Raw genomic sequence first — 20675 nt, forward strand, 5'->3', positions numbered from 1 at the left:
AGAAAACACTGATGAGAAGAAATTCTCCCAGTGGGGAGATTTCCAAGCAGTAAACTTGGTTAGAGAGTTAGCCTGAGATATGGATTAAACAGGCACTTAGACATCAACAAATGCCTTGGCTGAATTTTCAGAATGTTGAAGGCAGTAAGTCTGAAAGATCGGTTACTATGAACGGTGGTGAGGTCTATGGATGGATTTATGGAAGTGGGCACAAAATGTGGATGTTTGTATCTCACATGAATGCTTACCAGAAATTATCTACTGCAGAGGAGGAACTCAAACATCAGATGGATGGAATCATACATTTTATGGAAGTCAGCCAACCTCTGAAGAGACCCTTGAACCAAGCAGCTATGACAGCAGAGATGGCTGGTCTACATGGGCCCAACAACATAGGTTCCCTTCCACCAAGTCTAAGCCAGTAACTGCCACTGCTGAGTGCTCAACCCCTCAATGCAGAGACCAACACATAGCCCTCGATATGACACCATTCATCATTGGACATCTCCACTTTAAGAGGACAGAAGCTCATCGTTATCAGAATCCATATCTACTTCATATCACCTTCCCTGCCTTCATTGCCTCTGCCAGCTCCAGCAACTGGGAGTTTATAGGATGCCTAATCTCAACATGACACTCTGCATTATATTTTCTCAAACCTCTCATCTTAAGGAGGTACAACAATGGGCCCATGACCACAGGATTTGCTGGTCCTACTCTCTACCCCATTACCAGAAACAGCCAGCCTGACAGAACAATGGAGGAGCTTACTGACGACTCAGTTGAAGAGTCTGCTTGGGAATAACATTTTATAGGGTTGGGGCACTGTTCTCCAGGATATAATATAGCTGATCCTTGAACAATGTAGGGGTTAATGGCACCGACTCCCACACAGTTGAAAATTTGTGTATAACTTTTGACTTCCCAAAAACTTAACTATTGATAACCTGCTGTTGACCAATAACATAAGCCTTACCAATAACATAAGCAGTCAATTAACACATGTTTTTATGTTATATGTATTATATGCTCTATTGGTACAATAAAATAAGCTAGGGAAATGAAAACTTTACTAAGAAAATCATAAAGAAGAGAAAATATATTTACTATTCATTAAGTGAGAGTGGATCATTATAAAGGTCTTCATCTTCATCATCTTCACATTGAGTAGGCTGAAGAGGAGGAAGAAGAGGAGGGGGTTGGTCTTGCTATCTCAGGGGTGGCAGAGGTGGAAGAAAATCCACATATAAGGGGACCCAAGCAGCTCAAAACCCTGTTATTCAAGGGTCAACTGCATATGCCCTGAATCAAAGGCCCATATATGGTACTGTGTCTCCAATAGCTAAACTACATGAATTTAGGAACCAATGGGTGAAAGTGGATGTAACTCCTCTCACCCTTACTCTTCCTATCAGAATTTATCTTTCTTGTCCTGAAAAGTTAAGCTCTGCCAAGACAGAGTCCCTAGTCCTTATTTGGAATGGGGGATGGGAAGAGGTGAAGAACACTTCAACCAAGTGACACAATAAAGATTCCACTGAATTGAAAACAATAACCATTACCATGTGGCCACTTTGGATTCATACCCATGAACAAGCAGGCAAAGAAAATGTTACTTCTTGCTCAGGTAATCAATTCTGATTACCACGAAGAGTTGGGATGTCTACTCCACAATAGAATAGAAAGGGTTATATCTCAAACCCAGAGGAATCGCAGGGTATCCCTTAATCTTACATTGTTTGGTAATAACTGTTAATAAACAGTTACAATAACTATTATAGACCACAGACAAAGCCACTAAGGACTCAGACGACTTACTGATGATGAAACTGGAATTTCTACCAGGCTAGCAAACAAGACCAGCAAATGTGCTTTCCTGGGGAGAAAGAAATCTAAAATGAGAATATCAGTTGTATTATTGGGATCAACTACAGCAGTAGGAATTGTGGCTTAGTTCATTAACCCTCTTTAAGTGTCTTTAGAAGATTGCAACTTATGTGGATTCCATGACCAAGTGATTTGTACCTCCCATGTCAAAGATAAAAATAGGGGCATCTTGGTCTTACAAAATTGAAGGCCCCACTACTGCGGCATGAGAGCCAGGTGTCAGAGGACAGTCTGTGCAGTGTATCAGACACAGCTTATGCATCTTACAGATCATTTTAGCTTTGTTGGCCTCCTAGGCCCGCAGCCACTTCATCTTCTACCCTTGGTAGCTGTCTTAGCCTTGCCCTGGGTGAAGGCCAGATTCTGGCAGGAGCAACAGCAGCTCAGGTGCCCACCTCAACCCATGCAGGTCCACAGAAGCTCTAGCTTCTCCAGAAGCTGCCCACAGAGGCCAGATAACAAAACCAGAACTGTAAGGGAGCCAGCACCCTATGGGGCAAATGTTAAGAGACAGAAAACGAGAAAAAGCTGTCAGAAAAATTCTTCTTACTTCCTTTCTCTGAGGTGCTGTGGGTTTTTTATGGCTTGGCTGGAGGCATACTACATGACTGAGCACCTGGTTGCTTTCTCATGAAGGTGTGGTCACCTTATATCTACTTAGCCTCCCTACACACCCCATGCCACTTCTTTCCTTACTCTTGTTATCCTACAATTGCACCTCCCAAGAAAGCATTGGCACATACGTTTTGCCTAAGTTTCTACTTTCTAGAGAATATAAATGGAAATTGTGTCTATCTGACTCACTTAGGGGGCTGTTTCAAATGATAAATACGCCACCGTGATATGCCGTTGATAAATGTTATTCTTCAAGTTTATAGGGATGAGAAAAGGTGTAACACCATGACATTATAGAAATCGTTGACCTAAGTTTGATCCTAACTCTGCTACTTACTGTATGACACTGAATAATTTGCTGAACCTCTCTGATCCTCATTCCTTCATCTGGTCAACATAGGCTCAGCGTGATAACATGGGTTCTCAGGGAGGACTGCTTGGGGTGCCTGTGAATCTTTAGGCAATTTACATGCATCTCTAAGCCTCAGTTTTCTCATGTGTAAAATGGAGATAGTAATACAATCTACCTAACAGGTTTGTTTTGAGGATTCAATGAGATCATCATTCATGCAAAGCTGTTGTAAAGTGCCTTGTCTATTATCATCTGTGAAAAGGAGTAAAAAGCTGCCCCTTTGAAAGGTTGTGAAGATTAGCTGCCTTCTCCAGGCAGCTGTTGGAGCCATTTGAGTTAGGTTTGGGCACTTAAGCTATTGTAAAGCATGACATAGCTATAAAATAATATTTTTTTCTAGGGGAAAAAAGTTACTGTGATATAATTTGTATCTGGTCATTCTTCCCTTCTCCACTGGTAGAATCCTGGACCCACTTACATCATCTTCTCAACCCAGTGAGTTGACTCTATGCCAACACAGACTTCAACCTAGATCCAGCCCTACCCCCAACAAAGTTTATCATTTCCTTCTCCCTCAGAAGGTTGATGTGGCAAGTAACAACAACAAATTGATAATGTTTCACATCTTTATTCAAGTCCTAATCTGAAATAAATACTCCAAAAACCCAAATCTGGGTGGGTTCTTGCCCAAGACTTGGAGGGACAGATTCATATCAAGTGATCTTGTTCTGCTTGACATATGATTTAGAGTATCTCCCTGTGCAAACTAATTTAGAAATAAAGAAAATGGGCTTAGTAAAAATTCTGTCAGGACACATTATATAAGATTTTATAGATTTATGTATAAAATCTGAGCCTATTAGGCTGGCCAAGGATCCCATTACCCTAGTAATCTGGAAAGCAAGAATTCATCTATCCTTTCAACAAATAATTATGTGAGATGGGAACACAACGATCCCCAGGTTTGGCAACAGATTCAAGTTCCTGGGCAACATTATTAGAGCAGCTATTCTTCCTTTGTACTTGACTCAAAGTCCTGTTATCAATTACCCATGCCTTCAGAGTACCTGACAACAACAACAAAAAAAACCACCATGGGACCACTGAGATCCAATGCCATCATGATTCAGCACAGATACTATTTAATGGTGACTGAAGTAAACGCTAGAGTCCACACTGACCCTGGCCAGTCCTCATTACCACGTTGACCTCTCCATAATAGCCTCCACAGATATTTCTCTCCCAAGGGATTCCTCTTTGGTGACTTATAATTACCATGAAACACTGTAATTCATACAATTAACGCTTTATTCTAAACATCCAGCTAATACTGATTTCCACTGCTTGGCTGATTAAAGGCTGCCTGTTACCAAGAAACTTTGTAGCAATCTCTCCAGTTAATTAATGTTTTCAGGCACTTGCCTGGAAGACAACAACAACAGAAGTTGCTATCTAATTGCCATTGTTTACCACAAATTGCAAGGTGCCATGGTTACTTCATACTTTTCACTGCGAATGCTATCGTCATCATCATCAATATTTATTGACTACCCACTTAAACGTATTCCATTCCACTAAGTGCTTTAATGTGTTCTACAGCATGGCTTGCCAAAGAAGGCTAATCATGAAAATAGCACACTAGAGTCTACTGTTCCAATTTTTTTAATAAAAATTATTTTTACTCACTTTTGGAACCTAAATATAGCAGGATAAAACGTTAGTAAAACATCCCTTTATTTGGTCATCTATACCTTTTAATGTCTGACACATACAGGCTCTCTAAATATTTATGAAATAAATAAAGATATTACTGGAGTTTGTAACAGAAGTATTCAGTGAGATCTGAGACTCCAGATGGATAAAGGGAGACAAAACGGTAGCTGATGTCTCTTGAGTGGTGTTCAGAGGCATAGAGTCTTTCTCAATCCAACATTGTGTCCAGGGAAAAGAAGTCACTTTCTTTCCTTTAGAGGAAAAAATATTACATAAGGAAAGGTTCTCAGAGGCTCTCTTGAATATCCTATGGGCTGACATTGTAGTATTTAGACTTTTCCTGTTGAGACAGAGCTGATGGTCGTATATGCAAAATACTCCCGTGGACCTATCCAAGGTTGAATGTAATCCTCACCACCTTTTTTTTCCTTCCAGAAATAATGAAATATAAGTACAGGATATTAACATGAATGTAGGGATAACCTTGAATTTGCTCTCATTTTGTTAAAACAAAAAAGTAAATCATTCAAAAATCTTGGTTCCTAAACTCCTATTAACAATGAATTAATTGGAAATACATTGCAACTGATTGTGATAGGGCTGGATCGCTCAGCATAGCAGCCAAGGGACCTAGGCTCTAGGTCCCCATCTTACACTGATTAGCTCTGTGATTGCATGCAAAAGCTAAACGGGATTTAAAGCTTTACCAAGGGTTTTTATATCTCTGAAAATAATTAAACCTCCCCCACTTCTTCCACTAACTTTTGTAGCATATAAATAAAAGTAAACTGTCAACTTTCCTACAGCATGAGAAATAGTACGGCATGCCTGGATTCTAGAAGCTAACTCTTTTGGACATGTATTTATTGTTTGTCCAACATTTCTTCCTTCAGGAATTCCCCTCATTTCCCTTTTTGGAATCTCAGTGTGTTTATTGTGGCATGAGAATGTTGAACAAATGCTATATACTTAATGTTTGTATAGCCCCGAATGTTGCAACCCTAATCCCCAGTGTGATAGTGTTTGAAGATGGGGCCTTTGGGAGGTGATTATGTCATTAAGGTAGAGCTCTTATTATGGGATTAGTACCCTTGCAAGAAAAGATACAAAAGAGCTTGCTCCATCTCTCTTTCTGTATCCCCTACACATCAGGAAACAAGAAGAAAATAGCCATCTGTGAACCAACCTTCACTAGGCACCCAATCTGCTGGGACACTAATCTTGGACTTCTTAGCTTAGACTGCAAGAAATAAATTTCTGCTGTTTAATAGTATTTTGTTACAGTGGACTGAGTTAACTAAGACAACAAAGGTCCCATTTCAGTTCTGATTTTTCTACCTGAGGTCAGGCTTAGAGCACTCTTTGGTTCTGAGGTTGGAAGTTAAGTCTGGCCCTCCTGGGAAAAGCTAAATGGAACTTAAAGCTTTACCAAGGAATTTTATATCTCTGAAAATAATTTAACCTCCCCTCCCTTCTTCCACTAACTTTTGCATCACATAAATAAAAGTAAACTGGCAACTTTCCTCCAGCATGAGAGATAGCACAGCATGCCTGGATTCTAGAAGCTTACTCTTTTGGACATGTATTTATTGTTTATCCAACATTTCTTCCTTTGGGAATTGATCTTCTTTCATTCCATAATAATGCTGCTCAATGTACGTTGTTCAAGTAGTATCCACTGCACCCCAGAATAGACAAATAGCAAAAGTCCAGTCAAGCAGGGCTCTTGATTTTTACAACAGTTCTGTGAGGTAGACAGGATAGGTATAATTCTACTTCCCATTGTATGTGTAAGGAAAAATAACTGACTGGAGTAATTGGAATGAATAAAATCATACCCATAGGAGCAAGAGAGTTGCTACACAAGTTCTGGGGGGTTTTTATCCACTTAAAATCTGGTATTCTCTTTATTTCACCACAGAATAGTGAACTCCTTGGCTTGTCATCATATCCTGGCCATGTACACGGAAAGATAGAAGCTACTTAAGATTCTGAGAATAAGACTAATACAATCAACCAATTTAAGAGAAGAGGAACAGACATTACCAGAAGCCATTATAAAGATGCAGAATGCCAGGATAAAAGTAGGAAGAGCAATACTGATTGTAGCCTAATCAATAATATTGACTTAAGGGGCAAAAATGTCATGAAAGAAGAATTTCAACATAGAAAAACTTAAAACAATGGTCTAAAAAGAAAAATATAACAATGCTCATCTGACAAAGTCTGTGTGAAAGAAACATAGAATCTGAGGAAGAAAAGATTTTTAGTCAGTAGAAAGACATTCTCTGACAAAGAGACAGGGAATTTATTCAGAACTTACCAAGGCCTAAATAAAATATGTTATCCTCTTCACTTTACATGGTACCTATGTGCTAATCTATGACATTAAATATCTGGTCACTCTAATTTAATTTAGTTCAACAAACATGTTTTGAGTGTCTTCTGAGTACCAGGGATTATACTTGGGATTGGAAATAAAAGGATCAGCAAGAAATGTCCCTGTATTTAAAGAGGCAGTGTGAATGAGAGGAAGGAATTGAAAAAAGATACTCAAGATTCTGACTTGGGAAACTGAGTGAACATTATTAACTTAGAAAACATAAGGAAAGAAGGAGTTAGGTGTTGGACATCAGATCAGTCAAGAATGTTTTTTGGCTACAAGAAACAACTCAACCAGCAAGGTTTAAGCAACAGACATTTAATTATCATAACACGAAATTTGGAAAATTGCAGTCCAGGCCAGTACAGTGGCTCAAAAACATCAACAAGGATCCAAGCTCAGTGTATCCTTTATTCTACCATCCATGGCATATTGGTTTGTTGTCCTTGTGCTTGTTACCCCATACTTAGAAGATGGCTGCTACAGCTCTAAGCCTCACACTGCATTCAGGAAATACATAGACAAGGTAATATCAGCCTAATTTTTCCCTTTTATTAGGAAAGTTGTTATTTTCCAGAAGCCCTCAGCAGGCCTTCGTTTCATCTTATTGACTACAACTGATACAGATATGACTATCTCTACCTATAAAGGAGGCTGGGAAAGCCTGTGGATTTCCAGACACTATAGTCAAAGGTTAAAAAAAAAAAAAAGAAGGTTGGGAAGTGTTAGCCACAAACAACTTGTTCAGTTGAGGATATACACAATCTCTTGTTAGTTTTGTTTGCATGAGGCAATCCCCAAAAGACCCAATCACTGACAAATCAAGTACCTGAACCCACAAAACCTAAGGCCTAGCCAAACCCTACTTTGACAGCTTCACAAATGTAATCTCACTCTGAATACCTTCTAAATCAACCAACCACCTTTACTGTAAGATTTCAATACTTCACAATTGAAAGACCAACAAACCCTAGAATTCTAGCGTAACTTCAGGACTTAGAAGAGAATCAATAACCATTTCTTGATTTACTAATTAGTAGAACCTGGGCACAGAGGAAAATTTAACCTGGAAAAAGAGATTTTTTGGCTTTGACCAACAGTATTTGACTGCACAAGAATTTCTAAAAAAGAAGACAAGAACAGTTGTTGCAAATTCCAAAATATATGTCAGCCGTTCGACTAAAATACTATCCCTCTTCAATTACTCTGAGTTTCATAAGCCCCAATATATCAAGAATCAACTTCTTATATGAAATGCATTAATCCAAGAAGGAAGATAAGTACAGAAAAGGCACTAACTTATTCTCCATTCTCCATTCAGTTATTACATGGGTGGTAAGAAAAATTAAAATGCAGTCTTGACTGTTATCTAGATGTAAATCACGTCCTAGTTCCAGACAATCAAGCAAACAGTCACTAAACATGTAACAATCTAAAAAATAATTTGAAAACTGACGTTTTCTTTAGAAATTTTGGATGGTTTAGGAGAGAGTAGCAGAATGGCATTCTCTTCAGGTTATTTCCACTGTATCTTCACATCAATTAGTTAGAGCCATGGTGCACCTGTTGAATGTAAATTGCTTTATGAACAGCTGTTCCGTGCCCAAAGTAAACATGCTGGATATTGCAATAGCCATCTAGTCTGGGGTTTGCTGGTGTCATAGCATCTTCTCAGATGGAAGACAGTATATATGAATTTATTTATGTATACCAAATGTAAGAGAGTTGGGGTGTTTTCACCCTAGGTTAGCCCTTAACCACTTCTCCAGCCCCTGTAAATCCAGGAAAGAGATTTGAATACTTATTATTAATGATTCATTTATAGTCAATCCCTTAAGGAAATTGCTATATTAATGGGCATGAATGTTCACAGCAATGTGTAAACAAGGTGAGTAACCTAACTTCAATCATTCCAGGAAGTTGTTCCCTTTATCGAAGTTATGAATTTACAAAGTAGAACTTTTGTTTGGGACAGAGGGACAAGAGGCAGTAAAATAAAACACATCATCCATAGACCAGAATATTTAGTCCTCTGGAGAGGATCCCATCCTCTAGAGACCAACCTGGACAAAACAGTGAGTAAAAGGCCTTGATTTCTTCCCACTGTCATTTTGGCACCTGTTTACCCAAACTGCAGGCAAACACACGCACATACACACACACACACACACACACACACACACACACACACACACACTGTGCCCTGGTTCAGTCTTCTTTGGAAAATTACCTGTTCCTGAAAAATCAACCTTACTTGCATTTAACACTCCCTCCAAAACTCTTAGTTCCTCGAAATTTAATCTATTCAGAAGACAAAAGGAAAGTTAATTGAACTATTTTACAACATTAGGAGAAAGGCTGATGAGACTTTTCCAAATAGCAGTTGCATTTTAAAAGTATGATTTATTTCAGACACATGGAAATCTAATCGTAGATCTTCAGGCAAAGCATGCTGTATCAGGGGGCCCTTTCTGGCCTACTCTAATCATAGCTTTCTCTACTTATAAAATAAGCTCTGTCAAATGTTTTCACTGTTCTCTAACTAAGGCATTTGACCAAAACAAAAATCATTTTACAATAAGCCCAAAAAATATTATAAACTAAAAACAAAACAGAGATTTTTTAACTGCAGAGCAAGGCCAGTTAACGCCTGTATGAAATTTGACAGCTATTTTTGGTGTGTAAACTTTAAAGTCCTGTGCTATCAAAGGGTCACAAAACTATGAAGAACTCTGAAATACTCCTAGTAGATTCTCAAAAAGAAAGTGCTGGCATGTTTGCTTTTTGGAAACAGGATGTGCAAGAAGCTAATTTGGAAAACTCTTGATTATCCAGTCCAATGGAACAGAGCATTAAAGTAGATACATTGCATCTGTGAAACTAGACAACCAGTTGATTTAGAAACGATGCTCCTTATGCAGATCTGGGCAAAGCTTTCTAAGCAGAGAGGACAACAGTGCAAATGCCCTGAGCAGGGACTAAGTGTGGCTTGTCATAAAACAAAAAGAAGATTAATATGCCAGACAAGAAGAGAACATGATGGAAAATTGTAGGTGACAATATCAGAGAGCTAGAGAGGGCCAGAAAATGCAGGACTTTCTAAACTGATCACCTAAGATCTGGAGGTTCCTAAAGGATTATAAATCATTCTACTATAAAGACACAGGCACACGTATGTTTATTGCAGCACTATTCACAACTGCAAAGACTTGGAACCAACCCAAATGTCCATCAGTGATAGACTGGATAAAGAAAATGTGCCACATATACGTGATGAAATACTATGCAGCCATAAAAACAAATGAGTTCATGTCCTTTGCAGGGACATGGATGAAGCTGGAAACCATCATTCTCAGCAAACTAACACAAGAACAGAAAACCAAACACCGCATGTTCTCACTCACAGGTGGCAGTTGAAAAATGAGAACACATGGACACGGGGAGGGGAACATCACACACTGGGGCCTGTCAGGGGTAGGGGGGCTAGGTGAGGGATAACATCAGGAGAAATACCTAATGTACATGGTAAGTTGATGGGTGCAGTAAACCACCATGGCACATGTATACCTATGTAACAAACCTGCACGTTCTGCACATGTATCCCAGAATCTAAAGTATAATAAATTTTAAAAAGAACCAACTGATCTGATAGATCTAAAAAAAAAAAAAATACAAAAAAATTAATCAGATGTGTTTGCATGCACCTATAGTCCCAGCTACTCAGGAGGCTGATGTTGGAGGATCACCTGAGTCCAGGAAGTTGAGGCTGCAGTGAGCCATGACTGCACCACTGCACTCCAGCCTGGGTGACAGAGTGAGACATTGTCTCAAAAGAAAGAAAGAAAAAAGTTGAGTTAGGGCTGAAACCCACACACTGGCTCCCATGTCTCTGCTCTTCACCACTGGCCATGTAGCCCTTGTGCATGTCCTGGCTTCCATGTCTAGCTTGTATGTTCCTATGTGGCAGGGAGTGTGTCTTGCCCATTTTCGTGTCCATTCCTTTAGTCTCTCCTTCCTCACTCAGCCTTGTTCTTGGTGTTTGGGAGACATTTGCAGCTTAATAAATATTTGCTGAATTATTGAAAAACTATATCTGGGGGTTCCTAAAACCCAATATACAAACTATATATCGTATCAATCAAGGTCCTCATAAGAAATGGAAACCACTGAGGATCTTTAAAAAATACAGGAAATTGAATTTGGGGATTTGATTAAACAGTTAATAGAAGATCCTAGAAAGCAAAGAAGTAATTGTGAGGGCAGAGTAAGAATCCATTACCATCCTGGGGCAGGAAGCATTGCACAGGAAGTGGAGTCATCAGAGTCCAGAAGGAGGTGGTAGGGCCAGGGCAAGGACTGCCATGTGGAAGCTGGGCATCATGAAAGGAAGCTGTCTCATGGGAGATGAGCCTCATCCAGCACAGGGCAAGAAAGGGAGAAATACCTGACTTCTCCCTTCCTCCTCCCCTACAGTCTTCTGCCAGTGCCTCTCACTGGTCATATCTATATGGAATTCAATTGGCCAAATCTATCTAAAAACATAAGTCCCTGTAATACAGAGCGGACCAGGGGAAGGATGGGAAATGGATGTGAGAGAAAACAGACCGATAGCAGGCACATTGATCAACTCGGGGAGGAGTAGGAAATTCTTCCCCTTCGCTCCCCCTACTGCGCCCCGCCCCAACCATGCAGCTCCCAGCAAGTCTTTCTTGTCCATCTGATTCCATCTCTCTGGCCACACAATCTGAGGACACAGCTAGAGGGAGGATCCCTATCTGTAATCAGTGTGATGAATTTTGTATGGGAGCCAACAAGTCTCTTCAGAGAATCAAAACGCTGCCCGTTTTTAATGGTAAATGTGAGGTTGACTACAGATGTTGAAGGAGGTCAAACTTAAAGCCAAGGCTACCCAACACCTAAGCAAAAGTTGGAAACTGTTTACTTTTGCAACAGGACACAATTGGAGAAACTGGTTATTTTAACAAGGCCTTGACTAGAATGGCATGCCTTCCTTTAAGGAATCAAACTTGACTTGTAAAGCCAATATAAGCCTTTGGGGAACTGGCCTTATACCCTGTCTCCACAGTCCCTGTACAGGGTTTCTGACCTATGGTAAATAACACGTACAGGAACCTCAAGTTATCTTGGGACCCCAAGAGGAGAGGAATTTGCTTAACTCATAGGTATTTGAGGGTTCAAACCTATGGTAGGGCTTGGCTCTAAAAAAGTCTTATCTGAGATTCCTTATGGAACAGAATCATATCAAAGCTAATTAAAAAGCCATATGGCAAATAATTATTCTTGCTGAACTTTATACAAATAATCAGGCCAAGTATAATAAAGCAAGTCAGTTTTACCATGATTTGTCTTTAGTAAAAATGGGAAACTGGAGAGAGAAAAATTATGTTTCAAAAACTATGGTACACTTGTTATTAAATTCTAGTCTCCGTTGTTTTTAAGTTCGTTTCTGCAATTTAGGCTAACACAGCTTATTCCTGTGAACCAACCAGTGATCTCTGACTGCTATTCAGAAGAAACAAGGGTAATGTAAAAATATAAATCAGTATTCTAATTCTGGGCATGTACTAGAATCATCTAGCAATCCCATCTCATCTTGGTTGCAACAGTTGCCCAGTTCCTGGAAGGCCTTCTAATTTAGTTTACTTGGAATAATTTTACTTATTTTGCTTTACTGTGGTGGATACATTGCTGTTGTACTCCTTGTGTAAGAATAAGGATAAGCTTACCAAATGTTTTCTTAAATTGAACACTTATTAATATCTTCCAGATAGCACCTTTTGTCAAGGAATTATAAATGGCCCTCACCATACTGATGCTTTCTGACTGTGCTCCTCTCCTCACCAAATACAAGAGACTCTAATAGTTAGGCAAGAATATCTTTGCTCCAATTCAGCATGAAGAAGTTACAGAAGATGGATCTTCACCCTTCTGCAACCCTTAGGATTAAGGGTTCTCTTATAAAAGGGAGGGGGAAAATATCAGAGGCATGTGAACCAGAGCAACTCCATCTTAAACAGGAGCTGGGTAAAATGAGACTGAGACCTACTGGGCTGCATTCCCAGATGGTTAAGGCATTCTAAGCCACAGAATGAGATAGAAGTTCAGCAATAAATACAGGTCATAAAGACCTTGCTGATGAAACGGGTTGCAGTAAAGAAGCCAGCTAAAACCCACCAAAACCAAAATGGCCACGGGAATGATCTCTGGTCATCCTCACTGCTACACTCCCACCAGCTCCATGACAGTTTCCATGGTGTCATCATGTAAACATCAGGAAATTACTCTATATGGTCTAAAAAAGGGAGGCATGAATAATCCACTCCTTGTTTAGCATATCATCAAGAAATAACCATAAAAATGGGTAACCAGCAGCCCTTAGGTCTTTTCTGTCTATGGAGTAGCCATTCTTTTCTTCCTCTACATTTTTAATAAACATGCTTTCACTTTACTCTGTGGACTGACCCTGAATTCTTTCTTACGCAAAAGCCAAGAACCCTCTCTGGCAGGGGTCTGGATCAAGTCCCCTTTCCTGTAACACCGCCATGCCAAGCTAATTGTTTTACGTTGGTAAAGATGATATTCTGTTATGTTGCGCAGGCTGGTCTCAAATTCCTCCTGCCTTGGCCTACCAATGTGCTGGATTACAGGCATGAGACACTATACCCAGCCAATATTATCAAACAAAGAACGGACTCTCCTACCCTCTCTATTAGATTGTTCGCCTTCATCAGTAATTTAGACAACAGAAAGATATGCATTCTAAGTTAAATCTATATATTAGGGTTCTACACATGTTTTGAAAGGCTTTTAGAAAGTAAAAATTACACACACAGACACACACACACACATCCCAAAAATATATTTTAAGCCAACTGACTTGTCGCCCAGGCTGCCATAGGAAAATACCATAAACTGGATGACTTTAACAATAGAAATTTATTTTCTCACAGTCCAGGAGGCTAGAAGTCTCCAGAATTTCAGGTTGCCAGCATGGTTGGGTAATGGTGAGGACCCTCTTCCTGTCTTGCAAACACTGCTCTATCCCTGTGTCCACACATGGCATAGTGAAAGCTCTCTCTGCCTTTCTCTTCCTTTTCTCATAATGGCACTAATTCTACCACAGGATCCCCAAACTCATGAATTCATGTAATCCTAATTACCACTCAAAGGCCTGTCTCCAAATACTATCACACTGCGGGCTAGGGGACACAAGTTAGTTTGTAGCATGACCATTAGAATAAAATCTAAATACCTCAACATGGAACATAGAGCCATAATGTGCTGGCCCCAGCCTATCTTTTCAGCCACATTCCTTCTCACCTCTAAACTCCCCTGGATTCCAGTCATACCAAACTCTCTGAAAATGACCTACCTTTTCCACACCTCTGTCTTTACAAATTTCCTTCTTTCTGCCTGGAATACTATTCCCTTTCTGTCTGTCTAACACCCTTCAAGATTCAGCTCAAAGGTCACTTTCTCACTGAAGCCTTCTCCATTCCATCCTAGGTGGAGGTAGGCACTTCTCCTTTCATGGTGTTAGGGCATTTAGCTCAGATCTTTGTATGGGAGCTGCATAACTGCATTATTATTGATGCAATATCTGTCTGATCTTCAACTGGATTGTATGCTCCTTAAAGTCAGAGTCATATTGTATTCACATCTGAATACCTGGCACCCACCTTTTACATGCTCAACCAATATTTAGTGGGCAAACAAACAGATCAACCCTAGACTTGGGACTCTGAATTCTTGGGTTCTAACCTCTGGAGAGTGGGATATAGAAAGAATACAATCTGTAAAAGAACTTGGAACCATGGGAGAACATAGTTATCCACACCTCTCAAGCCTAAATACAGACGACAAGCCTAAAGAAAAAAGAAATGTCTTTCTTTACTGCTCTCCTCTGATGAGCTTTTTTCATTACCACATTCACCAGTACCCATGATTACTATATGAAGAGAACACCATAGCAATCTTTTTTAAAAAAATAAAGCTCTCAAATTGCAGACATGCCACTGTGCTACGCATTTGCTCTTCTGTCACCTTATATAAGTGGGTTGAAATTATTTATCTGATGAAATAAATGCCCACAGAGAGTTTTCTCTTTGCCTTGGGCAGTCAGAGAAGGAGAAGGCACAAGCAACTTTCTGCAATTGATACCCTTCCTAGGAACCCATCTACATTTCCTTCTTTATAGCCCAGTAGCCATGACAACCTTCAGGGAGCCCCAGAAAGCTTTGAGACTGCATGTGTGCTCTTTGTTTTGTTCCACAGGCCCCTAGCCTCAAGATTCGGGACCTCCATCTGGCTGAGCCTCAGGTAAGAACACAAATTTTTCTTTTCTGAGGCCTATCTTTCCCCAACATGGCTGTCCTGGCTCAGGGACTACCATGGTTGCTGCTGACTTGTCTTTGACCCATGTTTGTTGTGGTCACTGGCTTCCACTTCCTTTCTGGCTCCTGACAATGGCTCCAGCTTATTCCTCACTGTCCTCTGAATTCACTACACCCTTACTCAGATTTCTTTGTCTTGGATTCCCAGAGTCTACCATGACAATCAGTCCTGGTTTTACCTTGTCTCTGCAGACCTGCTGCTACCCAGGCTTTCACCCACATCCTTCTCCCCTTCACGCTCTTCCAACTCCCAACCATCCCGTGTCTTGGCAAGTCACCTACCATGATCATAGATGAGTGAGAGGGAAGTTCACATGACTTTGTTGATGGAAAACAAGTGTCCCTGTTGAGACGTTTCCACTGACTGAGATTCCATCTCATCAACTCTATCAGGAGCACAGACTCATAGGCAAATAAATATGTACTTGGTTCTAGACTTGATTCCTGACTCCTGGATAGGAACCATAGTAAATGGTAACGGAGTGAGGGCTACAAAGACCCTTGATCTCATAAGTCCCTGGGTGATGCTTTCCCCACTTTATCAATGGAGGATTATTCAAAGCTTAAGACTTAAGATGGCAGATTCCATTCCAAGATGGCTGAATAGGAACAGCTCCAGTCTGCAGCTCCCAGCGTGATCAATGCAGAAGATGGGTGATTTCTGCATTTCCAACTGAGGTACATGGTTCATCTCATTGGGATTGGTTGGACAGTGGGTGCAGCCCGTGGAATGTGAGCCGAAGCAGGGCAGGGCATCACCTCACCAGGGAAGCACAGGGGGATTTCCCTTTCCTACCCAAGGGAAGCTGTGAAAGATGGTACCTGGAAAAACGGGACACTCCTGACCAACTACTGCGCTTTTCCAATGGTCTTAGCAAATGTACACCAGATTATATCCCGCACCTGCCTCAGCAGGTCCCACACCTGCAGAGCCTTGCTCACAGCTAGTGCAGCAGTCTGAGATTGACCTTCAAGGCAGCAGCCTGGCAGGGGGAGGGGTGTCCACTATTGCTGAGGCTTGAGCAGGTAAAAAAAAGCAGTAGGGGAAGCTCAAACTGGGTGGAACCCACCACAGCACAGCCAGGCCTGCTGTCTCTGTAGACTCCACCTCTGGGGGCAGGGCATAGCTGAACAAAAGTCAGGAGAAACTTCTGCAGACTTAAACATCTCTGTCTGACAGCTCTGAAGAGAGCAGCATGGTGTTTGAGCTCTGAGAACCGACAGACTGCCTCCTCAAGTGGGTCCCTGACCCCTGTGGTAGCCTAATGGGGAGAAACCTCCCAGTAGGGGCCAACAACACCTCATACAGGTGGGTGGCCCTCTGGGATGAAGCTTCCAGAGGAAGGATCGGGCAGCAGTATTTGCTGTTCTGCAATATTTGCTATTCTGCAGTCTCTGCTGGTGACACCCAGGCAAACAGGGTCTCAATTGCGTTGTGGGAAGTCAGGGGCCCCAAACAGAGGGACTGGCTGGAACCATGGCAGAAGAACATAAATTGTGAAGATTTCATGGACATTTATCAGTTCCCAAAATTAATACTTTTATTATTTTTTTACACCTGTCTTTACTGCAATCTCTGAACATAAATTGTGAGGATTTCATGGACATTTATCACTTCTTTAATAATACTCTTATAATTTCTTATACCTGTCTTTACTTTAATCTCTTAACCCCATTATCTTTGTAAGCTGAGAATGTAAGTCACCTCAGGACCACTATTGTACAAATTGCTTGTAAAACATGTGTGTTTGAACAATATGAAATCAGTCCACCTTGAAAAAGAACAGAATAACAGTGATTTTCAGGGAACAAGGGAAGATAACCATAAGGTCTGACTGCCTGTGGGGTCTGGCAGAATACAGCCATATTTTCTTCTTACAGAGAGCCTATAAATGGACGTGCCAGTAAGAGAGATATCACTGAATTCTTTTCCCAGCAAGGAATTTCCTGGAAAAGGAATGCATTCCTGGGGGAGGTCTATAAACAGCCATTCTGGGAGTGCCTATCTTATGCAGTTGAGATAAGGACTTAAATACACCCTGCTCTTCAGCAGTACCCTCAGGCTTACTAGGATTGGGAAATTCCAGCCTGGTAAATTCTACTAAGACTGGTCCTCTGCTCTCAAACCCTGCTTCCTGTTAAGCTGTTTATCAAGACAATACGTGCACAGTGGGACATAGGCCCTCATCAGTAATTCTAATTTTGCTTTTGCCTTGTGATCTTTATTGCCCTTTGAAGCACGTGATCCTTGTGACCTACTCCCTGTTCATGCACCCCCTCACCTTTTAAAATCCATAATAAAAACTTGCTGCTTTTATGGCTCAGGGTCGTCATCATGGTCCTACCAATATGTGATGTTACCCTCAGAGGCCCAGCTGTAAAATTCCTCTCTTTGTACTCTTTCTCTTTATTTCTCAGACCTGCTGACACTTAGGGAAAATAGAAAGAATCTACATTGAAATATTGGGGGTTGGTTCTGCTGATATGATTGGACATCCAGAAAAATCCAACAGACCTGCAGCTGAGGGACCTGACTATTAGAAGGGAAAATTCTAAAAACCAGAGCACCTCTTCTCCTCCAAAGGCTCATAGCTCCTCACTAGCAATGGAACAAACCCAGATAGAGAATGACTTTGACGAGCTGACAAAAGTAGACTTCAGAAGATCAGTAATAACAAACTTCTCCAAGCTAAAGGAGGATGTTTGAACCCAATGCAAGGAAGCTAAAAACCTACGAAAAAGATTAGACAAATGGCTAACTAGAATAAACAGTGTAGAGAAGACCTTCAATGATATAATGGAGCTCCAAACCATAGCAAGAGAGCTTTAATAGCTGATTCAATCAAGGGGAAGAAAGAGTATCAGTGAGTGAAGATCAAATTAATGAAATAAAGTGAGAGTAGAAATATAGAGAAAAAAAAGAGTTAAAAGAAATGAAGCCTCCAAGAAATATGGGACTATGTGAAAAGATCAAATCTACATATGATTGGTGTACCTGAAAGTGACAGGGAGAATGGAACCAAGTGGGAAAACACTCTTCAGGATATTATCCAGGAGAACTTCCCCAATCATAGGAAGGCAGGCCAACATTCAAATTCAGGAAATACAGAAAGCACCACAAAGATACTCCTCAAGAAGAGCAACCCCAAGAAACAAAATTGTCAGATTCACCAAGGTTGAAATGAAGGAAAAATTGTTAAGGGCAGCCAGAGAGAAAGGTCAGGTTACACACAAAGGGAAGCCTATCAGACTAACAGCAGATTTCTCAGAAGAAACTCTACAAGTGAGAAGAGAGTGGGGGCCAATATTCAACATTCTTAAAGAAAAGAATTTTCAACCCAGAATCTCATATCCAGCCAAACTAAGTTTCATAAGTGAAGGAGAAAAATATCCTTTACAGACAAGCAAATGCTGAGAGATTTTGTCACCACCAGGCCTACCTTAAAAGGAGCTCCTGAAGGAAGCACTAAACATGGAAAGGAACAACCAGTACCAGCCACTGAAAAAACATTCCAAATTGTAGAGACCATTGATGCAAGGAAGAAACTGCATCAACAAACAGGCAAATCAACCAGCTAACATCATAATGACAGGATCAGTTTCACACACAACAATATTAACCTTAAACGTAAATGAGGTAAATGCCCCAATTAAAAAACACAGATCGGCAAATTGGATAAAGAGTCAAGACACGTTGGTGTTTTGTATTCAGGAGACCCATCTCATGTGCAAAGACACAAATAGGCTCAAAATAAAGGGATGGAGGAAGATTTACCAAGCATATGGAAAGCAAAAAAAAAAAACAGGGGTTGCAATCCTAGTCTCTGTTAAAAACAGACTTTAAACCAACAAAGATCAAAAGAGAGAAAGAAGGCCATTACATAATGGTAAAGGGATCAGTTCAACAAAAAGAGCTAACTATCTTAAATATATATGCACCCAATACAGGAGCACTCAGATTCATAAAGCAACTCCTTAGAGACCTACAAAGAGACCTAGAATCCTACACAATAATAATGGGAGACTTTAACACCCCACTGTCAACATTAGACAGATCAATGAGACAGAACGTTAACAAGGATATCCAGGAATTGAACTCAGCTCTGCACTAAGCAGACCTAATAGACATCTACAGGACTCTCCACCCAAAATTAACAGAATATACATACTTCTCAGCACCACATCACACTTACTCCAGAATTGACCACATAGTTGGAAGTAAAGCACTCCTCAGCAAATGGAAAAAAACAGAAATCACAACAAACTGTCTCTCAGACCACAATACAATCAAATTAGAACTCAGGATTAAGAAACTCACTCAAAACTGCACAACTAGGTGGAAACTGAACAACCTGCTCCTGAATGACTACTGGGTATATAATGAAATGAAGGCAGAAATAAAGATGTTCTTTGAAACCACTGAGAACAAAGACACAACGTACCAGAATCTCTGGGACATATTTAAAGCAGTGTATAGAGGGAAATTAATAACACTAAGTGCCCAATAAAGAAAGCAGGAAAGATCTAAAATTGATATCTTAACATCACAAATAAAACAATTAGAGAACACCAAACAAATTCAAAACTAGCAGAAGGCAAGAAATAACAAAGATCAGAGCAGAACTGAAAGAGATGGAGACACAAAAACCATCAAAAAATCAAAGAATCCAGGAACTGGTTTTTGAAAAATCAACAAAATTGATAGACTGCTAGCAAGACTAATAAAGAAGAAAGGAGAGAAGAATCAAATAGACACAATAAAAAATGATAAAGGGGATGTCACCACTGACCCCACAGAAATACAAACTACCATCAGAGAACACTATAAACACCTCTATGCAAATAAACTAGAACACCTAGAAGAAATGGATAAATTCCTGGACACTTATACTCTCCCAAGACTAAACCAGGAAGAAATTGAATCCCTGAATAGGCCAATAGCAGACTCGGAAATTGAGTGAATAATTAATAGCCTACCAACCAAAAAAAGTCCAGGACCAGATGGATTCACAGCCGAATTCTACCAGAGATACAAGGAGGAGCTGGCACCATTCCTTCTGAAACTAATCCAATCAACATAAAAAGAGGAAATCCTCCCTATCTCAGCTTATGAGGCCAACATCATCCTGATACCAAGGCCTAGCAGAGACACAACAAAAAAAAGAGAATTTTAGACCAATATCCCTGATGAACATCAATGCAAAGATCCTCAATAAAATACTGGCAAACCAAATCCAGCAGCACGTCAAAAAGCTTATCCGCCATGATCAAGTGGACTTCATCCCTGGGATGCAAGGCTGGTTCAACATAC

The sequence above is a fragment of the Mandrillus leucophaeus genome, unplaced genomic scaffold (assembly GCF_000951045.1).
Source record: "Mandrillus leucophaeus isolate KB7577 unplaced genomic scaffold, Mleu.le_1.0 Scaffold75, whole genome shotgun sequence".
Taxonomy (NCBI): domain Eukaryota; kingdom Metazoa; phylum Chordata; class Mammalia; order Primates; family Cercopithecidae; genus Mandrillus; species Mandrillus leucophaeus.